Raw genomic sequence first — 10612 nt, 5'->3', positions numbered from 1 at the left:
TAACCTCTTCACTAGGTAGCTGGGTCAATTTGGGCAAATTATTTCATCCCTCTTGTAATTTCCTCATCTATAAGATAAGAACAATAATTGTATATATTATTACTATTGTTATTATATTCTTCAGTGACTCAGTGCCCCATATACTATTGGTGCATGCAGCTATATTTATTGTCACTGTCATATAGAGTTCCATTATACATACAGGATTAATGCCTCAATTAAAAAAAATAATTTTATTTATTTATTTACTTTTGGCTGTGCTGGGTCTTTGTTGCTGCATGGGCTTTTCTCTAGTGACAGTGAGCAGGGGTTACTCCCTAGTTGTGGTGCCCACAAGACTTCTCATTGAGGTGGCTTCTCTTGTTGTGGAGTGCCAGGTCTAGAGCATAAAGGCTTCAATAGTTGTGGTGCATGGGCTCAGTAGTTGCAACTCACAGGTTCTAGAGCACTGATTGAATAGTTGTGGCACATGGGCTTAGTTGCTCCATGGCAATTCCCAGATCAGGGATTGAACCTGTGGCAACTGCATTGGCAGGCAGATTCTTTACCACTGAGTCACCAGGGAAGCCCTGATGCTTCAATTTATTTTTAAAAAGTTTATTTCATATTGATGTCTCAATTTTAATGCTGATAGGTATTTGGGCTTTATTCAGATTTTCGCTATTATTACTGAGCTTTACTGGTAAGAATATTTCTGTGCAGGACTTGTTGGGCAAGGGCAAGATTTGCTGTGTGATTTTAGGATGTATTCCTAAGAAAATTCCTGGGTCATAGGATTTGTGCATGCTGAATTTTATTAGGCAATGTAAAATGATTTTCTACGATGATTATTATGACTAATTTCCTTCTTAATAAAATGTGTAAGAGTTGTTTCATAACCTTATCAGTACTTGATATTGTTTTATCAATCCTGTGGGTATAAAATCCTGCCTTTTAAATTTTAATTTTATTTCTTTGATTATAAGTGAGATTGATTCACAAGAGTTATTTAAATAGTCTAGATATTAATTTTATGTGACCACTTTTTTTGCAATTGTCCTTTCCAAATTTGTGACTTGTTTTTCAAATTATTTATACTATCTTTTGATGAAAAGAAGTTCTTACATTTAATGTGGTTACATTTATCAAATGTTTCTTTTGGTTAGTGTGATAGTTAATTTTATGTGTCAACTTGACTAGGCCAATGGTTACCTTGACTAATACCGATTTTGGTACCAAGAGTGGTTTTAGAGGAACAGAACTTTAAGTATCTGTTTTTAAATCTGTTCTGATAAAAATTCAAGATATCTTGAATTGGTTTCTGAAATTGGCTCTCTAACCTAATTACATTTGAAGATGCTAATGGCTCTATTTCCAGAAGTAGAGAACACTGATAATCCATGGCATGATCTGATGATGAAGAGAGATACTCAGAATCTCACCACTGGGCACTCCAAATCCATCAAAAAGCAAGGAGATAGGTGACTGTGAATATAGTGTTTCAAACTTTTGTCAGACCAATGGATGTAACTTGCAGGCTGGTTGTTCTTAGGCTGGTTTTCCAGATGTCTGTTCCACTGGACAAAGTGATACAAGAAAAGGATGACCTTAGGAGTTTGAATTTGCCTGCCATGAATGAAATCCTTGTTTCCTGTTGCTACAAGGCTGAGACTACTGAATATCAAGCCTAGAATCTCATCCTGCAACTGGTTTCATTGTAATAGAAGACGAAATCACAGTTCATAAAGTGGTTGCCACTAAAGTGGGGGTACTCTTGAAGGCTATATATGCTGTGAATCAGTGTCTAATATATGACATTGTTTCTCTCATAGCCAGGGTTCACTGGTCCAGGTATGACAAAAATAAGAAAGACACCTTTAGGAAACTCTTTGCTTCCTATTGCTACAACCTTATGCTCTATTGGCCTGCTTACATGTGTGCTCAGCTGTGCCCAACTCTTTGTGATCACATGGACTGTAGTCCACCAGGCTCCCACGGCCGTGGGATTTCCCAGGCTTGAATACTGGAGTGGGTTGCCCCTTCCTTCTCCAAAGGATCTTGACCCAGGGATCGAACCCCCGTCTCTTACCTCTCCTGCTTTGGCAGGCAGGTTCTTTACCATGGCACCACCTGGGAAGCCCATGTTGGCCTAGAGGAAGAGTATTAGATCTAGAATACAAGACATTTTATAGGGCATCTCTTAGTGTTACCTTGCCCTGTGATTAAGGTCAATGGAAATCTACAAACAATCACCCCAGGAAAAACTGCTAACAGAATGAAGGTTTGATGAAAAACAATAACTAGCTGAGCTGCTTGTTGAGGGTGAAGGGACTATGAGATGGGTAGTGAAAAACATGGTTATAAATATGACTGCTATGTCCTGCATGTCAGTTACAGAAACAAGACCTATAACTGTCATTAACATTTCTTCCTTGTTTTCTTATGAAAGTGTATGTGTATGTATATAATATGCAACAAATTTTAATATGTATAGAACATTATATATATAGATATATTTTGTTTTCTTTTTTCTCTTATCCCCTTATAATGTAATGTAAGGTGTATGGACCCTGTATCATAGTATTTAAGCATTGTTAATTTTATTTTATTTTTTACTCATTTTGCCATTTTATTTATTTTTTTTTAACTGGAGGGTAATTGCTTTACAGAATTCTGTGATTTTCTGTCAAACATCAACAAAAATCATCCATAGGTACACCTGTGTCCACTCCTTCCCTAACCTCCCTCCCATCTCCCTCCCCATCCCACACTTCTAGATTGCCACAGAGCCCCTGTTTGAGTTCCCCGAGTCATACAGAAAATTCCCATTGGCTGTTTATTTTACACATTACATATTTATGTATTGTAAGTTTCCATGTTACTCTTTCTATACATCTCACTCTTTCCCTCCACCCCTCCCCGCCATGTCCATAAGTCTGTTCTCTATTGTTGTCCTGAAATTAAATTCATCAGTATCATCTTTCTAGATTACATATATATGCGTCAGTATATGATATTTATGTTTCTCTTTCTGACTTACTTCACTCTGTATAATAGGCTCTAGGCTCATCCACCTCATTGGAACTGACTCAAGTGCATTCCTTTTTTATGGCTGAATAATGTTCCATTCTATATATGTACCACAGCTTCTTTATCCATTCATCTGTCAATGGACATCTAGGTTGCTCCCATGTTCTAGCTATTGTAAATAGTGCTGCAATGAACAATGGGATACATGTTTCTCTTTCAATTTTGGTTTCCTCAGGGTATATGCCTAGTAGTGGGATTGCTGGGGCATATGGTGATTTTATTCCTAGTCTTTTAAGGAATCTCCTTGCCATCTCCCACACTCCCACCAGCAATGCAAGAGAGTTCCCTTTCTCTACACCCTCTCCAGCGTTTATCGTTTGTAGACTTTTTGATGATGGTCATTCTGACTGGTGTGAGGTGGTATCTCATTGTAGTTTTGATTTGCATTTCTCTAATAATGAGTGGTGTTGAGCATCTTTTTATGTGTTTGTTAGCCATTTGTATGTCATCTTTGGAAAAATGTCTGTTTGGATCTTTTTCCCACTTTTTGACTGGATTGTTTGTTTTTCTGGCATTAAATTGTATGAACTGCTCATATATTTTGGAAATTAATCCTTTGTCAGTTGTTTCCTTTGCTATTATTTTCTCCAATTCTGAAGGTTGTCTTTTCACCTTGTTTGTAGTTTCCTTTTTTGTGCAAAAGCTTTTAAGTTTAATTGGATCCCTCTTGTTTACTTTTGTTTTTATTTCCATTATTCTAGGAGGTGGGTCATAGAAAATCTAGCTTTGATTTATGTCATCGAGTGTTCTGCCTATGTTTTCTTCTAAAAATTTTATAGTTTCTGGTCTTACATTTAGATCTTTAATCCATTTTGACTTTATCTTTGTGTCTGGTGTTAAGAACTGTTCTAATTTCATTATTTTGCACATAGCTGTCCAGTTTTCCCATCACTGCTTATGGAAGAGACTCTCTTTGGCCCATTGAATATTCTTGCCTCCTTTGTCAAAAGAAAGTACCCATAGGTCAGTGAGTTTATCTCTGGGCTCTCTATCTTGTTCCGTTGGTCTATATTTCTGTTTTCGTGCCTCTGCCATACTGTCTTGATGATTGTAGCTTTGTAGTATATTCTAAAGTCAGGAAGGTTGATTCCTCCAGCTCCATTCTTTTTTCTCAAGACTGTTTTGTCTATTCGGGTTCTCCTGTCTTTCCATATGAATTCTGAAATTTTTTCTTCCAGTTCTGTGAAAAATGCCATTGATAGTTTGATGGGGATTGCAATGAACCTGCAGATTGAATTTGGAAATATAGTCATTTTCACAATATTGATTCTTCCTAAGCAGGAATATCTCTCCATTTGTTTAGGTTATCTTTAATTTAATTCATCATTGTCTTATAATTTTCCATTTACAATTCTTTTGTCTTCTTCGGTAGGTTTGTTCCTAGATAATTTTTGTTTGTTTGTTTGTTTGTTTGTTTTGATGGTGAATAAAATTGATTCCTTAATTACTCTTTCTGATTTTTCATTGTTAGTGTATAGGAATGCAAGTGATTTCTGTTTATTGACCTTATATCCTGGACATTTGCTCAATTCACTGATTAACTCCAGTAATTTTCTGATAGCTTCTTTTGGATTTTCTATGTATAGCATGTTATCTGCAAACAGTGAGAGTTTTTCTTCCTCTTTTCTGATCTGGATTCATTTTATTTCTTTTTTGTCTCTAATTGCTGTAGCTAACACTTCCAAAACTATAATCACTATTGAATAATAGTGATGAGAGTGGACACCTTTGTCTTGTTCCTAATCTTAGAGGGAATGCTTTTGGTTTTTCACCATTGAGAATGATGATTGCTGTGGGATTATCATATGACCTTACCATGTTGAGGTAGTTTCCTTCCATGCCCATTTTTTGAAGCATTTTTTACCATAAATGAGTGTTGAATTTTGTCAAAGGATTTTTCTACATATATTGAGAATATCAGTGTAAGTGAGAAATAGATTTAAGGGACTAGATCTGATAGACAGAGTGACTGATGAACTAAGGATGGAGGTTCGTGACATTATACAGGAGACAGCGATCAAGACCATCCCAATGGAAAAGAAATGTAAAAAAGCAAAATGGCTGTCTGAGGAGGCCTTACAAATAGCTGTGAAAAGAAAAGAAGCAAAAAGCAAAGGAGAAAAGGAAAGATATCCCGATTTGAATGCAGAGTTCCAAAGAATAGCAAGGAGAGATAAGAAAGCCTTCCTTAGCAATCAATGCAAAGAAATAGAGGAAAACAACAGAATGGGAAAGACTAGAGATCTCTTCAAGAAAATTAGAGATACCAAGGGAATATTTCATGCAAAGATGGGCTCAATAAAGCACAGAAATGGTATGGACCTAACAGAAGCAGAAGATATTAAGAAGAGGTGACAAGAATACACAGAAGAACTGTACAAAAAAGATCTTCACTACCCAGATAATCATGATGGTGTGATCACTCACCTAGAGCCAGACATCCTGGAATGTGGTATCAAGTGGGCCTTAGAAAGCATCACGATGAATAAAGCTAGTGGAGGTGATGGAATTCCAGTTGAGCTATTCCAAATCCTGAAAGATGATGCTGTGAAAGTGCTGCACTCAATATGCCAGCAAATTTGGAAAACTCAGCAGTGGCCACAGGACTGGAAAAAGTCAGTTTTCATCCCAATCCCTAAGAAAGGCAATCCCAAAGAATGCTCAAACTACCGCACAATTACACTCATCTTACACGCTAGTAAAGTAATCCTCAAAATTCTCCAAGCTGGGCTTCAGCAATACGTAAACCGTGAGCTTCCAGATGTTCAAGTTGGTTTTAGAAAAGGCAGAGGAACCAGTTATCAGATTGCCAATATCCGCTAGATCATCAAAAAAGCAAGAGAGTTCCAGAAAAACATTTATTTCTGCTTTATTGACTATGCCAAAGCCTTCGACTGTGTGGATCACAACAAACTGTGGAAAATTCTGAAAGAGATGGGAATATCAGACCACCTGACCCACCTCGTGAGAAATCTATATGCAGGTCAGGAAGCAACAGTTAGAACTGGGCATGGAAAAACAGACTGGTTCCAAAGAGGAAAAGGAGTACGTCAAGCCTGTATATTGTCACCCTGCTTATTTAACTTCTATGCAGAGTACATCATGAGAAACTCTGGGCTGGAAGAAGCAAAAGCTGGAATCAAGGTTGCTGGGAGAAATATCAATAACCTCAGATATGCAGATGACACCACCCTTATGGCAGAAAGTGAAGCAGAACTAAAAAGCTTCTTGATGAAAGTGAAAGAGGAGAGTGAAAAAGTTGGCTTAAAGCTCAACATTCAGAAAACAAAGATCATGGCATCTGGTCCCATCACTTCATGGCAAATAGATGGGGAAACAGTGTCAGACTTTATTTTTTTGGGCTCCAAAATCACTGTAGATGGTGATTGCAGCCATGAAATTAGAAGACACTTACTCCTTGGAAGGAAAGTGATGGCCAACCTAGATAGCATATTAAAAATCAGAGACATTACTTTGCCAACAACGGTCCATCTAGTCAAAGCTATGGTTTTTCCAGTGGTCATGTATGGGTGTGAGAGTTGGACGGTGAAGAAAGCTGAGCGCCGAGGAGTTAATGCTTTGAACTGTGGTGCTGGAGAAGACTCTTGAGAGTCCCTTGGCCTGCAAGGACATCTAACCAGTCCATCCTAAAGGAGATCAGTCCTGGGTGTTCATTGGAAGGACTGATGCTGAAACTGAAACTCCAATACTTTGGCCACCTCATGCGAAGAATTGACTCATTGGAAAAGACTGTGATGCTGGGAGGGATTGGGGGCAGGAAGAGAAGGATGAGATGGCTGGATGGCATCACCGACTCAATGGACATGAATTTGAGTAAACTCTGGGAGTTGGTGATGGACAGGGAGGCCTGGCGTGCTGCACTTCATGGGGTAGCAAAGAATTGGACACAACTGAGTGACTATACTGACCGACTGAACGGATCCAATGTTTCATTTAAGGTTTGTGTTTTCTTATTGATTCTCTGTTTTGATGATCTTTCCATTGGTGTAAGTGGGATGTTAAAGTCCCCTACTATTATTGTGTTACTGTTGATTTCCTCTCTTATATCTGTTAGTGTTTGCCTTATGTATTGAGGTACTCCTATGTTGGGTGCATAAATATTTACAATTGTTATGTCTTCTTCTTGGATTGGGCTTCCCTTGTGGCTCAGCTAGTAAATAATCAGCCTGCAGTGCAAGAGACCTGGGTTCTATTCCTGGATGGAAAGATCCCCTGAAGAAGGAAAATGCTACCCACTCCAGTATTCTGGCCTAGAGAATTTCATGGACTGCATAGTCCAAGGGGTCACAAAGAGTTGGACATGACTGAACGACTTTCAGTTTCTTTTATTCACTTTCTTCTTGGATTGATCCTTTGATTTTTACATAGTGTTCCCCTTTATCTCGTAGAATATTCTTTATTTTAAAATCTATTTTGTCTGAAATTAGGATTTCCACTCTAGCTTTCTTTTGGTTTCCATTCACAAGTAATATCCTTTTCCATCCTTTTACTTTCAGCCTGAATGTGTCTCTATGTCTGAAGTGATCTCTTCTAGGCAGTTTATATATGGTTCTTATTTTTTCTTCCATTCAGTCTCTTTCTTTTGATTGATGCATTTAATCTGTTAACATTTAAGGTAATTATTGATACATGTTTCTATTGGCATTTTCTTGATTGTTTTGCATTTGTTTTTGTATGTCTTTAATTTCTCTTGTGTTTATTGGCTATGTAAGTCCCTTTAGTATTTGTTGTAAGGCTGACTTGGGGGTGCTAAGTTCTCTTAACTTTTGCTTGTCTATAAAGCTTTTGATTTCTCCATCAATTTTGAATGAAATCTTTGCCAGTTATAGTAAGCTTGACTGTAGATTTGTTTCTTTCAGTACTTTAATTATGTCCTGCATTCCTTTATGAATGCAGGGATTCTGCTGAAAGAGGCATTGTTAATCATATGGGTTTTCCCTTGTATGTTACTTGCTGTCTTTCCCTTGCTGCTTTTTTTTTTTTTTGAGTTAGACAAGTTTTATTTATTTTTTATTTATTTATTTTAGGCTTTTAAAAAGTTAATTAATTAATTTATTTTACTTTACAACATTATATTGATTTTTCCATACATTGACTTGAATCTGCCATGGGTATACATGTGTTCCACATCCTGAATCCCCTCCCACCTCCCTCCCCATCCCATCCCTCTGGGTCATCCCAGTGCACCAGCCCCAAGCATCCTGTATCATGCATCGAACCTAGACTGGTGATTCATTTCACATATGATAATTTACATGTTTCAATGCCATTCTCCCATATCATCCTGCCCTCACCCTCTCCCACAGAGTCCAAAAGACCGTTTAATACGTCTGTGTCTCTCTTGCTGGCTTGCATATAGAGTTATCGTTACCATCTTTCTAAATTCCATATATATGCATTAGTATACTGTATTGGTGTTTTTCTTTCTGGCTTACTTCACTCTGTATAATAGGCTCCAGGTTCATCCACCTCATTAGAGCTGATTCAAATGAATTCTTTTTAATGGCTTAGTAATATTCCATTGTGCATATGTACCACAGCTTTATTATCCATTCATCTGCTGATGGACATCTAGGTTGCTTCCATGTCCTGGCTATTATAAACAGTGCTGTGATGAACACTGTGGTACACATGTCTCTTTCAATTCTGGTTTCCTCAGTGTGTATGCTCAGCAGTGGGATTGCTGGGTCATATGGCAGTTCTATTTCCAGTTTTTTAAGGAATCTCCAGACTGTTCTCCATAGTGGCTGTACTAGTTTGCATTCCCACCAGCAGTGTAAGATGGTTCCCTTTTCTCCATACCCTCTCCAGCACTTATTGCTTGTAGAAATTTGGATAGCAGCCATTCTGAATGGCATGAGGTGGTACCTCATTGTGGTTTTGATTTGCATTTCTCTGATAATGAGTGATGTTGAGCATCTTTTCATGTGTTTGTTAGCCATCTGTATGTCTTCTTTGGAGAAATGTCTGTTTAGTTCTTTGGCCCACTTTTTGATTGGGTCATTTATTTTTCTGGAATTGAGCTGCAGGAGTTGCTTGTATATTTTGGAGATTAATTCTCTGTCAATTGCTTTGTTTGCTATTATTTTCTCCCATTCTGAAGGCTGTCTTTTCACCTTGCTTATAGTTTCCTTTGTTGTGCAGAAGCTTTTAAGTTTCATTAGGTCCCATTTGTTTATTTTTGCTTTTATTTCCAATATTCTGGGAGGTGGGTCATAGAGGATCCTGCTGTGGTTTGTGTCAGAGAGTGTTTTGCCTATGTTTTCCTCTAGGAGTTTTATAGTTTCTGGTCTTACATTTAGATCTTTAATCCATTTTTGAGTTTATTTTTGTGTATGGTGTTAGAAAGTGTTCTAGTTTCATTCTTTTACAAGTGGTTGACCAGTTTTCTCAGCACACTTGTTAAAGAGATTGTCTTTTCTCCATTGTATGTTCTTGCCTCCTTTGTCAAAGATAAGGTGTCCATAGGTGTGTGGATTTTTCTCTGGGCTTCCTATTCTGTTCCATTGATCTATATTTCTGTCTTTGTGCCAGTACCATACTGTCTTGATGACTGTGGCTTTGTAGTAGAGCCTGAAGTCAGGCAGGTTGATTCCTCCAGTTCCATTCCTCTTTCTCAAGATTGCTTTGGCTATTCGAGGTTTTTTTTGTATTTCCATACAAATTGTGAAATTATTTGTTCTAGTTCTGTGAAAAATACCGTTGGTACCTTGATAGGGATCGAATTGAATCTATAGATTGCTTTGTTTGGTATACTCATTTTCACTATATTGATTCTTCCAACCCATGAACACGGTATATTTCTCCATCTCTTTGTGTCCTCTTTGATTTCTTTCATCAGTGTTTTTATAGTTTTCTATATATACATCTTTTGTTTCTTCAGGTAGATTTATTCCTAAGTTTTTTATCCTTTTCGTTGCAATGGTGAATGGAATTGTTTCCTTAGTTTCTCTTCCTCTTTTCTCTTTGTTAGTGTATAGGGATACAAAGGATTTCTGTGTGTTAATTTTATATCCTGCAACTTTACTATATTCATTGATTAGCTCTAGTAATTTTCTGGTGGAGTCTTTAAGGTTCTCTACATAGAGGGTCATGTCATCTGCAAACAGTGGGAGTTTTACTTCTTTTCCTGTCTGGATTCCTTTTATATCTTTTTCTGCTCTTATTGCTGTGGCCAAAACTTCCAAAACTATATTGAATAGTAGTGGTGAGAGTGGGCACCCTTGTTTTGTCTTCCCTTGACTTTCGGGGAAATGCTTTCAATTTTTCACCATTGAGGATGTTTGCTGAGGGTTTGTCATATATAGCTTTTATTATGTTCAAGTATGTTCTTTCTATTCCTGCTTTCTGGAGGGTTTTTTATTATAATGGATGTTGAATTTTGTCAAAGGCTTTCTCTGCATCTATTGAGATAATCATATGGTTTTTATTTTTCAATTTGTTAATGTGGTGTATTACATTGATTGATTTGCAGATATTGAAGAATCCTTGCATCCCTGGGATAAAGCCCATTTGGTCATGA

The sequence above is a fragment of the Dama dama genome, chromosome 5 (assembly GCF_033118175.1).
Source record: "Dama dama isolate Ldn47 chromosome 5, ASM3311817v1, whole genome shotgun sequence".
NCBI classification, from domain to species: domain Eukaryota; kingdom Metazoa; phylum Chordata; class Mammalia; order Artiodactyla; family Cervidae; genus Dama; species Dama dama.
Note: the sequence above shows the minus strand (reverse complement) of the source record.